The sequence below is a fragment of the Notamacropus eugenii genome, chromosome 2, assembly GCF_028372415.1.
Source record: "Notamacropus eugenii isolate mMacEug1 chromosome 2, mMacEug1.pri_v2, whole genome shotgun sequence".
Taxonomy (NCBI): domain Eukaryota; kingdom Metazoa; phylum Chordata; class Mammalia; order Diprotodontia; family Macropodidae; genus Notamacropus; species Notamacropus eugenii.
In genome coordinates this window covers 82,242,374-82,258,024 of record NC_092873.1, presented here as the reverse complement: position 1 = coordinate 82,258,024, position 15,651 = coordinate 82,242,374, and the positions used below count along the sequence as shown (strand labels likewise).

The 15,651-nt window shown below is 36.5% G+C and overlaps 1 pseudogene; it reads right to left on the bottom strand.

Moving 5' to 3' along the window:
- Positions 1 to 13,933: 13,933 nt before the first annotated feature.
- LOC140522696 (olfactory receptor 2B11-like) lies at positions 13,934 to 14,871 on the bottom strand (annotated as a pseudogene).
- Between the last annotated feature and the right edge of the window lie 780 nt (positions 14,872 to 15,651).

Here is a 15,651-nt window from a genome sequence, read left to right as displayed (position 1 = left end):
GGCGTTTGTGGCTTGAGTCCAATCTGCCTTTCAGCATTCATGGCAGTGCAGACTGCCTCCCTTGCTGGGCCCCTAAAGGAGCAGCAGCTGCTGCTGCTTAGGAAGCTGTAGTGGTATCTTGGGAGAGAGAGCTAGGAAAGCAGTGCTCAGGGGTTGGGCCTTTAGGCTGTGATGGACTAGGCTAGACAGTGGAATACAGAATATTCTAATAGGGGATTGGATTCTCCTGCCCTACCCACTTCACAGTGCAGCAAATTCCAAGGAGATCTTTAGAAGTAGAGAGCACCAAGAACTTGGAGGTGGGGGAGGTGAGGAAAAAATAGGGTGTAGAAGATGACACTGAATGTGAGCTTTGGAGAAAGCTATGTTTCTTAATTTAAGGAAAAGGAAGGATTAGGGTATGTTTTTCATATGATTTTGCCTTCTTAAAAATGACTTTGTATCCTTTGACTATTTATCAATTGGGGGATGGCTCTTTTTTTTTTTTTTAAGAAATTTGACTTAGTTCTCTACTCAGTGTATATTTGAGAAATGAGTTCTTTATCAGAGATACTTGATTTAATTTGTTTTATATTGTTTCATCATTTATAATACTTTTCAGCAAAATGTAGTTTCTCTGGTTTGTCTCTTTTAATTAGTACTGTTTTTCCTTTTGTTTTGTCTCAAATCATGATAGCTACTCTAGCCTTTTATACGTCAGCTGCAGCACATTAGATTCTGATCCAGCCCTTTATTTTAACTCAGTGAATGTCCTTTAGTTTCAAGTATGTGTTTTGTAATCAACATACTAAATCATTTTTCTGTTTCCATTGTATGGGTGTACTTACTCCATTCACATTCACAGTTGTGATTACTAATTTTATATTTCCCTGGTCTTCTGTTTCTACCTTCCTCTCTCTTTTTATCATGTACTTCCTAAAAAAGTCTATTTCTAACCACTGCCTTCCTTAATCTACTCTCCCTTTTATTACACCCTCATTTTTTTAAAATTTCCTTCCCCTCCTATATCTACATTGTTTGAATTACATTTCTATGCACAACTGAGTTTGTGCATTTGTTCTCTTTGAAACAATTCTGAAAACAATGAGGTTCAAACATTGCCTCCCACTGCAACTCTATTTTCTCTTCCATTGCAAAAGCGTTTTCTTTCATGGCTCTTTTTGTGACAAAATTTTCTCCATTCTTCCTTTCCTTTCTCCTTTAACCCAATGCATCCTGCTGGCTCACCACTTCACGTTTTTTTTTGGAGATCATTGTAATATAATCAACTCAGAAGTATGTCTTCCATCTATGTGAACTCCTTTTAATTGTCCTAAAAATGATAAAGCTAGTAGGAGTCACATGTATCATCTTTCTACAAAGGAATGTAAACAGTTTGACTGACTTTATTGAGTCCCTTATGATTATTATTTCATATGTACCTTTGGATTGTTCTCTTGAGTCTTGTGTCTGAATGTCATTGTAAAGGTAGGCCAATCTAATATAATAAAAATGAAAATTCTGACTAAAGTAATTTACTTATTCGGTGCCATAATAATCAAACTATCAGATAATTATTTTCCAGAGCTAGAAAAAATTATATCAAAATTCATCTGCAAGAACAAAACGTCCAGAGCATCAAGGGAACTAGTAAAAAATAATTCTAGGAAAGGTGGCCTGGCTCTTCTAGAACTTAAATTGCATTAGAAAGCATCAATTATCAAAATCACTGGTACTGGCTAAGAAACAGAAGGGTAGACCAGTGAAATATACTAGGTACTGAAGAAACAGTAGTTAATGAATATAGCAATTTACTGTTTGAAAAAGCCAATCTGGGATAAGAACTCACTGTTCTACAAAAATTGCTGGGAAACTTGAATAACAATATGGCAGAAACTAGACATGGACCAATGCCTGACACCATACACAAGAATAAAGTCTAAATGAGTGCAAGATCTAGATATAAAGATTGATACTATAAACAAATTAGTGGAGCAAGGAATAGTGTGTTTATCAGATATGTGGAGAAGGGAAAATTCTTGGCTAAACAAGAGATAGAAAGCATTATGATGTACAAAATGGATGATTTTTATTATATGAAATTGAAAGTTTTGGCACAAACAAATCCAATGCAACCAAGAATAGGGGGGAAGCAGAAAACTGGGAAATAATTTTTGCAACTGGTGTCTGTGATAAAGGCCTCATTTCTAAAATATATAGATATTTGGGTCAAATGTACAATAATACAAGTCATTCCCCAGTTGATAAATGGTCAAAAGATATGAACAGGCACTTATCAGAGGAAGAAATTAAAACTGTCTGTAGTCATATGAAAACATGCTGTAAATCACTATTGATTAGAGAGATGGAAATCAAAACAACTCTGAGATACCACATTATGCCTAACAGATTAGCTAACATGACAGAACAGGATGATGATAAATATTGGAGAAGATGTGGGAGAACTGGAAAACTAATTCGTTGTTGGTGGAGAGATGAGCTGAGCCAACCATTCTGGAGAGCAATTTGGAACTATGTCCAAAGGGCTATAAAAATGTGCATACCCTTTGACCCAGCAATACTGTTTCTAGGACTGTATCCCCAACAGATCATCAAAATCGGACAGTGTCCCACATCTATAAAAATAGTTATAGCAGTACTTTTTGTGGTGGCCAAAAACTGGAAATCAAGGGCAAGCCCATTAATTGGGAAATAGCTGAATAAATTCTGGTATATGAATGTAATGGAATATTGTTGTGATGTAAGAAATGATGAACAGGAAGACTTCAGTGAGTCCTGGAAAGTATAATATGAACTGATGCTGAACGAAAGGAACAGAACCAGGAGAATTTTATGCGCAGCAACAAGGACAGTGTGCGAGGATTTGTTCTGGTAGACTTAGAACTTCATTGCAATGCAAGGATTTAAAAAATTCCCAATGATCTCTTAAGGCAAAATTCCTTCCACATCCAGGTAAAGAACTATGGAACTCGATGGCAGAATGTAGCAGATCATTTACTTTTGTGTTACGTTTTGGTTTGTTATATGATTTCTCTCATTCTTTTTAATTCTTCTATGCAATATGATTATGGAGAAAATGTACTTAATAGGAATGTATGTGTAGAACCTATATAAAATCGTACGCCATCTCAGGGAGGGAGGGCTTAGGGAGGGGAAAAATCTAAGTTTTGTGAAAGTGATTGCAGAACACTGAAAACAAATAAAATGATTTTAAAACAGACTAGGTCTGTCCATATCACCCTTCCGTTCAATGCACTACAGTGGCTCCTTATTAACTCCAGGATCAAATATAAACTCCTCTGTTTGGCATTAAGAGGCCATCATAGTTTATCCCTTTAATGCTTTTCATACACTGAACTATCCATATGCACTGGACTACCTCACCCATAATACTCCATCTCCCTCCTTTGTGCCTTTATACTGAGTTCCAACCATTCCTGGAATGCTGTGCTCCCTCACATCTGCCTTAATTTTCCTTGAATTATTTTAAGATCCCGTTCAAGCACCAGTCCAGGAAACTTTGTTCGGTACCCTCAGTTGCCATTGCTTGAACCCTCTAAAGTTATCTCTCATTTATGCTCTATATACCTTATACAGTCGATCCTCAACATTCATACATTTAACTTTTATTCCTTGAAACATTCAGGTGATTTTATGAATAGCATCATTATCACTTTTGAATAGGCAACTATGTACATTTGCAGGTATGCACAGAAAAGGAAAATAAATGAGAATCAGGATGTTGAGTTTGGTATGAGCAGCTGGCATCCTATGAGATGCTTCACCAGTCTTGTTCAATCTATCATTATAAATAGAGAATTTCCCAAATATCCTTTGTTTATTTTAATTTGTGCCTTTGAAACTCAAGTTTTTGTATTACAGTTATAGCCCTGAAGTGTAGTGCAAGTCCTTTTCATCTCTAATGACAAGCATGCATGGTACTAACTAATCCATAATTTGTTATATCTACAAAGTATTTATGGTACTGTAGATTTCATGTGTTGTAAAAAGTGAATTTTGTAAAAAATCAACATTTTATTGAGGTCTTAGCACAAAAGTTCACAGATATTACTTGAGAGAAATGTTTTGCATATTACCAATTTTATTTTCTGGGTTACTTCATAGTTACTATGTAGGAAAAAATAATGTTTTGTTGTAAAGAATTGTATGGATATAAGTGTATTTGCAGCACTCTCTAGAGAACGATTATAGTATTTTGGTGGTCACCGGAACCTAACCCCTTATTTGCCATAGGTACAATGTATCAATACTTGCATTTTTACTTTTGTGCCTTTTTCTAGGAATGTTACCCCCAAGAAAGCTGAGGATTTAGTATGTGTGCCTATTTAATTTTCATGCTGTCTCCCTCAGTAGAATGTACATAAAGTAGAGGATACTTGAAGGCAGGGACTATTTTTTTTCTTTCTTTGTACTCCCATTGCTTAGCACAATTCTGCCCCATAGTAAGTTCTTAATAAATATTTCTTGACTGACTGACCTCTCCGTGCCACAGCTTCCTCCACTATGAAAACAAGGCATTGGACTGGATCAATGAGCCAAACGAAACGTAAGTATAAAGTGACAGAAATTTTCCAAAGTACTGGGGATACAAAGAAAAGGGGGGAAAGAGCCTCCCACATCAGGAAGCTTATCTTTTAATGAAGAAGATCATACACAATATATGGAAAGTAACCTTATAACTGGGGCTCTTAATCTTTTTCTGTGTCAGGAACCCATTGGGAAATCTGATGACATACATCTACTGCAGCAACATTCTGCCAAAACCAGCAGCTAATAATTTTTTGACTCATTTTGATATGGCATATTGGAAATTCTTTTCTGAATCTGACTTTTTCCAAGAGGGAAGAATGAACTTCTGTGTAAGGTAAAAGCATGTGGAGAGAAAAGAAGACACAACTTTACCTCAGAGTTTATGATAGTGAAGGAAAAAAAAATGAAACGTAGTTCAATGGATAAGAGATTCCTAGAGTATCTAAAGATGGTGTCATCCACATGGGAGACACTGGGGGCATTTTTCTGGGAGAGAGGAGAACCTGCACATACCTAAATACAATGACTATCAGGTATTGAGAAGTAGCCTCTTTCTATTAGTTGCATAGGTAGAACTGCATGCATCTTAAAACATGTCTAACTAAGCACAATTTATCTTTCAAGCATATGGGCCTAGGGTGAAGGAATCATTTACACTGAGTAAATAATTAGCGTGGGAAGGGTGAGGGCCTAAGAGCCACCTTCCCCTCACCCACCTTAAGTCATGTGACCTGTAATTATGAGAAAAGTTAGAAACAAGCAAAGAATTGGGGATTTGGGGGAAAGAGAAATGGATTGCATTTAGTTATATTGGCGAAAGACAGAGGCTCAAAGAAAGGGTAAGAGTAAGGAGAAGTCTTTATATGAATTGATGAGAAAAGAAAGCAGAGCTATTTAATTCTTATTTTGCTTCTGTTTTTCTTGGGAAAATAGGATGATCTCTGGACCAAAAATGACAGGGGAAAATGCGTCTGGAGTCAGGAAAACCTTAGTTCAAATCCAGTGTTAGACACTGAGTGACCCTGGACAAAACACTTAATCTGTTTGCATCAGTTTCCTCAGTTGTAAAATGAGTCAGAGAAGGAAATGTCAAACCACTCTACTATCTTTGCCAAGAAAGCCCTAAATTCTGACTTCCATTCAACAAGCATTTATTTTTCTCCTCCTGTCCCCTCCCAATTTTAAATAAAAACTGTTATAACAAACAATAATTCGCATTACCATATGCATCACGATATAAATAAAGAAAACATGATGGTTCCTATTCTCAAGAGGATATTTTAATATACATATATAATATATATAATTTAATAATTGTAATATGGTTATTTAAGACATAAATAGGCTCGGAAAAATGCAAGTGGGGTTAGAGGAAGAACCCTGGAAAGCAGATGGGGGAAAGGGAGGACTAAAGTATCTAGACAGGGGCAAAGCTGCTGGTATAGAGGTATAACAGTCCAGAGAGTGAATTAAGAGAATGAGGTGAGTGTGACTGGGGCCTATAATGAAGTAGTCATCCTTACCAGCCAGAAACTCACCAATCAGTAGACCAGACATTTGGGTGGGGATAGCCCAAAGGAAAAAGCAAGATATATAAGGCAGAGGACTGCCCGAATACCCTAAGCCAGCCACAGTTCTATTGTTGCAATACTAGTAAAATGATTGCTAATGGTTGGTTGGTTGTTGTCCTTTGTCTTCGAAGAGGACCAAAATGACATCACCATGGTGAAGTGAAATTTCGGTGTATCTGACTGTGACTGATAAGACAAATACGAGCTAGGAATGCTCTACCACAGGTTGGACACAAAGAGTTTGTGTGAGTATTTGGGTTGGATATCCCAAATTTGCACATCCTACGATTACTTTGTGCTATCTCAATTCTGCTTTGCTTAAAGAGCACAGCACCCTTTCTGAGGTGCACACGCCATACTGAGCAGTCCTGTGCCAATGTCTCTAATGTTCTATAGTCAAATCCAAAGTTCTTGAGAGATACCTTAAGACTCTCCTTGTATCGTTTCTTCTGGCCACCATGTGATCGCCTGCCCCATGAGAGTTCTCCATAAAATAGTCTTTTTGGCAAGCATACACTTTGCATTTGAATAATGTGACCAACCCATCATAGTTGCGCTCTCTGAAGCATAGTTTCAATACCTGGCAGTTCAACTCTAGCAAGGACTTCAATGTTTGACACCTTATCGTGCCAGGTGATCCTCAGAATCTCCCTAAAACAGTTCAAATGGAAGAGACTCAGTTTCCTAGCACTGGTACACTGTCCATGTTTCACAAACGTATAACAATGAGGTCAGCACAATAGCTCTGTAGAATTTCAGTTTGTTAATCAGTCTAATACCTCTTCTCTATCAAACTTTTCTTTGGAGCCTCCCAAACAGTGAGCTATCGCTGTCAATACGTGCACTAACCTCATTGCCAATATGTACATCCCTGGAATATATGCTACCAAGGTAAGTGAACTTATCTACAGCATTCAAAACTTTTCCATTTGTTGTAACAGATGGTTACACATATGAATGGTGTGGTGGTACCTGATGGAACACCTTTATTTTCTTGGTGTTAATTATTAGGTCAAAATTAGCACAGGCAACAGAGAATTGGTCCATCTTTTGTTGCATCTCAGCTTCAGAGGCTGCATTGAGTGCACAATCATTTTCAAACAGAAAATCATGCACCAACACTCCCTTCACTTTGGTCTTGCCTTGTAGCCCTTTCAAATTGAAGAACTTGCCATCAGCGCAGTAGTCAGTCTTCATGTCGTGTTCATCCTTATTGAAAGCATTTGTCAACATGACTGAAAGCATCATGCTAAAAAGCACAGGAGCAAGCACACAGCCCTGTTTTGCTCTATTGATGACTAGGAAGGCACGAGAACATTATCCACTATCCAGAATCTGGGCAAACATGCCATCATGAAATTGATGTACAATGTTGATGAACTCCTCTGGGCAACCAAATTTTGACATAATTTTCCTTAAGCCCTCACAATTAACTGTGTCAAAGGCCTTGGTCAGATCTACAAACATTGTGCACAGACCTCTGTTATGCTCCTGGCATTTCTCCTGGAGTTGTTGGGCATCAAACACTATATCAACTCTTCCTCATCCCTTTCTGAAGCCACACTGTCTCTCAGGTATATGACCACCTTCCAGGTGAAGGATCAACCTATTAAGGAGGACTCTAGCAAGAATTCTTTCAGCAATGACTAAGAGAGAGAGAGATCCCCTGTGATTGTCCCAAGACAATCTATTCCCTTTACCCTCATACAGATGGACAATGGAGGCATCCTTGAACTCCTGGGAGATAACCTCCTCTTGCCATATAACCTGGAAAATTTCAATCAGTTTTTCTGTGAGCAATGATCCCCCTGCCTTATAAATCTCAGCTAGAATAGAATCAGCACCACGTGCTTTGCCACATGAAAGGAGCCTAATGGCCCTCCAAATCTCCTCTTCAGTTGGAAGTTCAGCTAAGGAGGGATTGACTTCAAAACTGAGGTAAATGGTCAATGGTCTCAGCATTGATTGATGATGGTCTGTTGAGAACACTTTGGAAGTGTTCAGCCCATCACTCTAGGATCATGTCCTTATCACTAATCAATGTGATTCCATTAGCACTGAGTAGTTGTGATGCACCATAGGATTTTGGTCCATAAATATCTTTCAGGGAACCATAAAAGTGTTTTGGATTGTTGCTATCAGCATAAAACTGAATTTCATCTGCCTTCTTACTGAGCCAGGAATCCTGCATCTCTCTAAGCTTTGCTTGTACTTTGCTTTTGGTGGAATTAAATGCTGCCTTCTTAGAGGTGGATGAACTATCCTTCTGGTAAATCCTGTGGAGTTCTCATTTTTCATTTGGCAGCTTCTGAATTTCCCCATCATTTTCATCAAACCAGTCTTGGTGTTTGTGAGTCCTCTGACCCAGATGATCAAATGCAGCTCTGTATACCAAATCTCTGAAAGCTGCTCACTCCTTTTTTGCTCCACTGTTGCCAACTGTGTGCTGAGTCAACTTTCCCTCCAAGTCAGCAACAAACTGTTCATGCTCAGAGAAGAGCTCTAATTTGCTGACATTAGTTTTTTCTGGTAGTCATTTTGCCTTGGGGGCAGCGCTTTTGATGAATGCGAATATTTAGCTTGGAAAGGATAAATCTATGATCAGTCCAGCACTCTGCACCACACATTGCCTTTGTCACACTCACATCTTATCTGTCTCTTCTCCTTATAATTACATAGTAAAACGGTGGCTAAGAAGCATATAGAAAAAGAAGCAATGCTTAGAGAGAGGCAGAGAAAGAGATAGAGACAGAGACTAGGTGAACATTCAGAATAAGGCATGACAACAAAATCTTATTTTTTAATCACATATTAAACAGTTAAATGAAGGGAATGTTGCAGCTATATATCACTTAGATATTGGAAAAATTTTTATAAAATCTTTCAATATATCCTCATGAAAAATATGAAGAGATGTAGCCCAGATAATACTACAATTTAGCTGGATTAGGATATCTTTGAATGGCAATTATTATATATCCTCTCTTTTCTAGGTTAAACATGCCCAGCTCCTTCAAATGTTCTCCTCTAGATACTGCCCACCTTATCAATGGCCTTTTAAACCAGTAGTGCCTAGAACTGAACAGAACATTCTAAACAAGGTCTGACTGACTTGGCAGAATGCAGTAACATTATCACTTTCCTCTTTCAGGAAAGTATGCTACAGAAGATTCCACTAGCTTTTTTGACTAAGGCCTCACATTGATGAATTATTTTGAGCTTGGAGTCCACTAAAAGTCCCAGATATTTTTCAAAACAACTGTTGTCTATCCAGGACTCTCTCATCTTGTCTTAATGAAGCTGAATCTTCGTTACTTGACATTTATCTCTATTGAATTTCATTGCATTAACTTTAGAAAAATGCCTTAGTTTGTCAAGATCATTTTAGATCTTGGCTCTATAATGCGATATGTTACTTTTCTGTCCAGCTTTATACTATTTGAAAATTTTGATTAAGATGTCATTTATATCAAGCTTTTAACCATTTAGTCATTAGCAAAAAGGTTAAATAGCGCAGACCTCCTCCCCTCTAGACACTGAATAACTAGTCAATCAATAAACTTTCATTAAGTTTGTGTTATATTCCAGGCACTATATTAGGTCCTGAGAATATAAAAACAAAGTGAAATAGAGGTTATGTAGTTTTGGACCTGGGTTCATGAAGATCTGAGGTTAAATTCTGCTGCAGACATTTCCCAACTAGCCATTATAAAAAAAAATTACTTAATATCTCTCAGCCTCAGTTTCCTCATCTGTAAAATGGGGGTGATCAAAGAGTACTTACTTTGTGATCAACAAACGAGATAACATATGAAAAGCTCTTTAAAATCTTATTTCACCATAAAATGCAATAATAATAAAATATTATTAATATTGTCTAATTTGGAAGGATTCATCCAGTGAAATATCCTTGGAATATACCCTTGGACCAGAGCTACTTAGCATTTTTTTCAAGGCTTGTATATGTGCGTGTGTGTGTGTGTGTGTGTGTACACACATACAATATTTCTGTATGTGTGTGCATATATACACACATATAATATATATGTGTGTGTACATATATATATACATATATATGTATGCACACACACCCGTAAATACATATGCAGAAACACATACATACATAACAGGTCATCAAATTTCTAAGTGACACAAAACTTGAAAGGGGAGCTAATATGCTGAGGATAGAGTTAGGAATTTTTAAAAATCTTTAAATGAAAGGACATTTGGCTATACCTAATAAAATGAAATTTAATAGGTATAATCACCTACACTTGTATGAAATGGCAGGCGGGCATATGACTAAACAAAAGTTGTCTGAAGAAAAGCATTTGAGGTTTTCATGGATTGCAAACTCAATATTTGTTAACAATGCAATATACTAGTTTCAAAAGCTAATTCTATTGCATTGATTCATAGTAAACTTGGTAGGTGATAGTCCTAGTGCCCTGATTAGATACTTTCTGAAGTATTATATTCTGCTCTGTTTATCACATTTAAGAAAATAGGTCAATAAGCTAGATTTTTCCCAGGAGAAAACAATCAGAATGCTGAAAGGTCTCAATTCCAAGTCATATGAGGATAGGTAAAGGAAATATTGACATATAACCTGAAGAAAAGATTTATGGGAGACCAATTATAGTTATACTCAAATATTTGAAATAACTATCATATGGAAGAGGAATTAAGCTTATTCTGTTGGGCCCCCCCAAAATTAAAAGCAGTGAATGGAGAATGTTAAGAGGCAAAATTTGATATGATATTCAAACAAAAATCTTTTCAAAACAGTTATAGTTATCCTAAAATGAAATGGGCTTGAGGTTAGGAGCTCGAGTTCATTGGAAGTCCTCAAACAAATACAATCTTCTATCGTATATGGCATTGTGGAAATTACTTCTCAGACATGGGTTATAAAAGATTATTGAGGTCTTTTCCAACTCCAAAAATCTGTGAACTTCAAGAAAGAATTGTAAAACATAATATGCAAATGATTAAAGGTAAATTTAGTTATGCTATTAATATTATTAGACTACAAAATATTCATTTAGAAATTATTATTATGTATTAAAGTATAATACCTCTATTTTCATCTGTCTTTCCTATTATAAAGATTCCCAAAGGTGAGAATCTCTCAATTGTTTTCCAAGTGATGGAATTCTTTGTTGTGCCTAACTTAAGTTGACATTAATCAGATAAACTTTTCTCTTGCTCTTATCCCAAATCGAAAAGGACAACATGTGTGCTTTTTTTTCTGTGCCTAATATATTGTATTTTATTGTAACAATCATTGCAAACATATGATATGGTTTTGATATCAAAACATTAAATGAGATCTAATGGATATATTAACTAGAAACAAATAAAAAGCCTTTCATTTAATAATAATCTCTCTACAGAATTGATGATGTGCATAGATGGTTAAAACTGTTTCATGAGGGCTGATAATGATAAAAATGTTTTTAGAATGATCCTTTTGGTTCTTTCCCCTTACCACAGTTACACTATTTAGTTCAATTTAGTCATCACTTCCTACAGCACTGCAGCTTCCCAAGGAAATGAAAAATAAATACCTAGAGGTTTGATTGCTGTGACAAATTTACAATCTGTGATAAGTCCCCCTGGGTTAGTGACTTCATTGTATGAAACTTGGTTCAGCAAATTGCTAATGAGGTATCTGGGGATGTCTCATACTGAAAAGAAATCCTCCAAGTCAGTAGTTTTAGTGGTTTTCCCCCCTGATCACCCTGCTTTACCACATAATGCACTTTCTGAACTTAAAGTCCCATTTTGTATCAACATTCATACCTCCTAAAGGCTCCCCATGGAAACCCATTTATTGCACAAAATACAATCATAAAGGTCCAATGCTGGAATCCTAAACCAGCAAAAAAAAAATGGTTAGATCTAGCTGTATATTCAGGAACCCAAGAGAAATGTGTTTTTTTTTTTAATTTTGATTTTATATGCAGCAGTTCCCTCATATACCTGTTTGTTTTTGCAGATTTAAATGTTTCCATAGTTTTATATAATATACTCTACCCTGACTTTTAAAAATTGTATTTTAATATGATATGTGAAGATTTTCCAAGCACTTTACATGCATTGTATCATTTATTCTTACAAAAAAAACTTTGCGATTTTTTTATTTCTCACATTTCTCACTTCTTTGAGCTGAAGAATTAGGGCAGGTAAGTGAAGAAATATATATAGTACCAGACTTAGAGTCAGGAAAATCAGTCTACATTCTGCCTCAGACACTTGCTAACTATGTGACCTTGGGCACAAAATTTAACTTATTTCAACTTCAGTTTTCTCATCTGTAAAATGAGATGGTATAGTGGAAAATACATTGAATTTAGAATCTGTAAACCTTGTTTTTGAACCTTGTATGTGTTTATGATTTACTGCCTCTTTGGCCTTCAAGAATTCATTCTTCTCTAAACCAATTTCCTCATCTATAAAATGGAGATAATAATACGTATTGTAATTACCTCATATGAGAAAAATTTATGCAAATTCTTTTACTATTAAAAAGTTGAGTAAACATTTATTATTATGTTCGTATTAAAATGGAATGCTCACCTTTTTCAACCATTCACTTCTTAATACAAATCACCTTCTCAGATAATCAGCAACTCAGTCACCCGGCAACACCAAAAGGAATTGATTAGAGGTTTAGGAATGTTTGTTGAATTATGATAGTCTCCAACGTAAAATATGTATTACCGGCCTAATATATAAATTCTTGTATAATCTACCTCCAGCCTACTTTTATGTGTTTAATGTGTATTATACTGCTTTACTCACCATATGCTCAGATAAAGTGATCTACTTTGTGCTCTTAGAACTTATTATATTTCTTATTTCTGTTGACCTTGAGATTCACATATATAATGCTAGCTAGCATTTAAATAACCTTATAAGACTTTCAAAGAATTTTACAAATATGATCTCATTTTATTCTCGCAAAATCCTAGGAGATAGGTATTATTATTAAGCCCCTTTTAGAGATGAGGAAACTGAGGCTAACAGAGGTTGAGTGACTTTCCCACGATCACTTATATGAGATGAGATTTGAATTCAAGTCTTCCTGATTCCAGGTCCGGCATAATATCTCCTGTGGCACCTAGCCTTCTTTACACAGGCCTGGAATGTAATCCCCCCTTGGCATCATCTGTTCTGATCCCTAGTCTACTTCAAGGTTCAGTTCATGGGTCACATGAAGTCTTCCCCAATTCCCCCATTTTAAGTTCTCTCTCTCTCTCTTTCTCGCTCTCTCTCTCTCAGCTTCAGTTAGGTTGCTTTCTTGCCTTGTGAGTCGAAAGTGAGTGCCTTATATTATAATTAGTCTAGCCATTTCCTAATGACCATCTATTTTTTTTTTATTGCATTCACAGTTGCTTATTTGTTTCAGTTTCCCTTGTGCTAAGTACAGTGTCTGACACATAGTAGGCCCTTAATAAATGCTTAGTGATTAAATGATTTCTAGTTCATCACCACTTCAAAAAGTATTGCTATGAATATTTTGGTGTATATAGAACGGATAAGTTCAAGACCTATATGCCCATATGAGATGGTGGTAGCAATAGACATCTTACAGTCATAGTATCTAATTATTAAAGTAACTCCAGAGATAAACTAGTTCATCCTAATGTTTTCATATGTGAGAAAAATTGGTCTAGAAAAATAAGGTATCTTAACCAATATGAAGCAGGTATCAAGTTGAAAAGCTGAGAATTGAACCCAGGGCCCCTAACTTCAACTCCAGGATTCTCTTTGTGACATCAATTTGAAAATAATTTAGACCTTAGTCAGAGATATTTTCCACTGAATGTTAATCTTCCCTTGCACCTGAAGATTCTTCTCAATAAATTGCCTAGAGCTTCTTTCACATCCTTATTTCTCAAGGAGTATATGAAAGGATTGAGTGTAGGGGTCACAACACCATAGAAAAGTGCCAAACATTTAAGTTGATCCCTGGTGATAGAAGAAGGGGACTGGAGGTACATACTAATTGCGGGGCCATAGAACAATAAGACAACAATGAGATGGGAAGAACAGGTTCCAAAGGCTTTCTTTCTCCCCTCAGGAGACTGAATTTTCATAATCGCCTGCCCAATGTAGGCATAGGAGGTAATAACTAAGGCCAAAGGAATAGCAAGGAAAATATACAGACCACAGAAAGCCCAAGTTCATTAGAACTCTTGTCACCACAGGCAGCTTTGATAGGTACAGGAATCTCACACACTATGTGATCTAATTCACTGTGTCCACACATTGGCAGCTGCAATGTCAATGTAGCCTCAGACACAGAATAAGTTAGACTACTTAACAATACAATGGAAACGAGTAAGATGCAGATCCGATGGTTCATGATAAGGGTGTAGTGAAGTGGTTTGCAGATAGGCACATAGCGATCCAGAGACATGACAGCTAGGAGAAGACACTCTGAGGCTCCCATAAAATGGAAGAAGTAAAGTTGAATGGCACATCCCATATAACTAATTGTCTTCTTTGAAGTTCCCAAATTGAACAAAAGCTGGGGAACAATGCTTGTGGTATAACAGATGTCCACAAAGGAGAGATTAGAGAGGAAAAAATACATGGGGCTGTGGAGGCGGTGGTCCAGCCTACAGACTAGAATAATGGAGATGTTGCCCAGCAGAGCCAAGGGGTAGATGAAGAGGAGAATGAGGAACAGAGGAAGCTCCATCCATGCATGGTTTGAGAAACCTAATAAGATCAACATTTATGGAAGACTTTCATTGCTCCCTGAAATGATCCTGAGTAACCTGCATCTGTGGGAATCAACAGGAACAGAATCAGATCAAAGCAGTCAGAATTTTTTAAAAATACTGTTTCATAGCCAAAATAGCTGTCAAGTACTTAGGATTTTAAAATATATCTATAAGTGAATAATTGTGGCTCTCTAGACTCACTTATAACGAAGAAGAATTCTTACTGAAACATATCCATCAAGCAGCTTGAACATCTTTAAAGATGGGGAACACACTGCTTCCTGAGGTAACCAGTTTCATTTTAGTCATTCATCTCTTATCTCTGGTCAAGGTAATCAATGACAAATTTTTGTGCAAAATGAACATGTTCTTATTCTTTTTTTACAGTTTATTTTTATTTTTAATGTTTATTTATTTATTTTTAGATTTCAGCATTCATTTCCACAAAACTTTGAGATTCAAATTTTCTTCCTTTCTTTCCCCTCCCCCCAACCCATAAGGCCTTACATTTTGATTACTCCTTCCCTCCATATGCCCTCCCTTCTATCACATCCCTCCCTTCACTTATCCCCATCTTCTCTCTTTTCTTGTAGGGCAAGATAGATTTCTATACACCATTACCTTTGTTACTTATTTCCCAGTTGTATGCAAAAACAATTCTCAACATTTGTTCCCAAAACTTTGCCTTCCAACTTCTCTCCCTTCCTCCCTCCCCACCCATCCCCACTGAGAAGGCAAGCAATCCAACATAGGTTATATATGGGTAGTTTTGCAAAAGACTTCCATAATAG